Below are 1305 nucleotides of genomic sequence, written 5' to 3'. Positions count from 1 at the left end.
ACACACCTGAAATGGAAAATTTCAGCAGTTTGGGAACTCAAACTGAATACTAACTTGTGCTTGGCAAAGGCATAGTAAGAACAATAAAACCACCCTCTGTTCTCTGCCCTCACTTCTCATAGCATTTCAGATCAAATTCTATTTCTCGGTCTTCATCTTCAGGTGATACATAACATATGCCCAGGATATCTAAAGGGTAAAATGATACCCTCAAGTGTCTGTCTTGTCTCTGGAATGAACTGCATGGGTAGAGGACGCTCCAGATCATCCACATTTCCCTTTAAGTTGCCTTCTGGACCATATACAGCTGATCAAAACTCTGTGCACAGAATATGAAATAAGTGGCCCCCAGTCATACAGACACACAAATCTTCCTGCAATGAGCCACAACTACACCCACCCACTTCTCTCAGGGAGAAGATGAAAGAACAGCATGTGACATGCCTTACTGGAATGCACCTAGATAGTATGGCAATCAGGGAATATAAAGCTGTCAGCTTTAATTCAGAGCCTTACCATATGCCATATATTTTTAGCCTATCTCCTAAAGAAATGAAGCTTGGACCATATAATCATGTATGAGTCCAGTTCTTCTCCTTCCCTTCTCCCCCTCCTCTCCGACTCCTTCCAAGGAATGTTTAACCCAGGGACCAGTTCTTCAGCTATTACATGATGGTTGGTCTTGATGATCTCAAAGGTCTTTTCCAACCTAAACGATTCTATGATTCTACATTCCCACAAATTTCCTGAACATCTGCTCCCAGGAAAATGACAGAAATCTCTCCATCCATGTCCACTGAGGGGCGGGGGGGGGAGGAACCGTGCTGAAGGAAGTCCCCATCCATTTTGGCCAGCTGGCTGCTCCTAAGGAAACAGCAGAAGGGTAGTTCAGTACTGACCATGACATCGAACATCTCTCATCCAGAAGGCCTATCACAGCAGATTCTTCAAGAAGTCACACTGCTGCAGTGGAAGGAAGTTTATGAGATAAGGGATGACAATCCTCTGGTAACCAGCCTCATTAACTTTGTTTCTCACAAGACTGTTTAGTTGGAGACAAGTGCTTGAAAAACATTACTGCAAAATTCAGATGCTTAAAGAGAAAAAAGTGGTCAGAAACCACATTTATCCACATAGGTTTTATGTGTGTATAGGTTAGATGCATATTTACACTTCTACTCTTAAGAGGTGAGGCATCCATTGCACGAAGGTTTCCGTGGTGGTAAGGGTTGTCACTGCAGGTATGTTTGTAAGATGTTATTAACATTCCAACTCCACTGAAGATCTATAATTCTGCTTAATTTA

This window comes from Falco biarmicus, chromosome Z (assembly GCF_023638135.1).
Source record: "Falco biarmicus isolate bFalBia1 chromosome Z, bFalBia1.pri, whole genome shotgun sequence".
Taxonomy (NCBI): domain Eukaryota; kingdom Metazoa; phylum Chordata; class Aves; order Falconiformes; family Falconidae; genus Falco; species Falco biarmicus.
The sequence above is the reverse complement of the archived record's forward strand: the minus strand, read 5'-3'. Positions refer to the sequence as shown.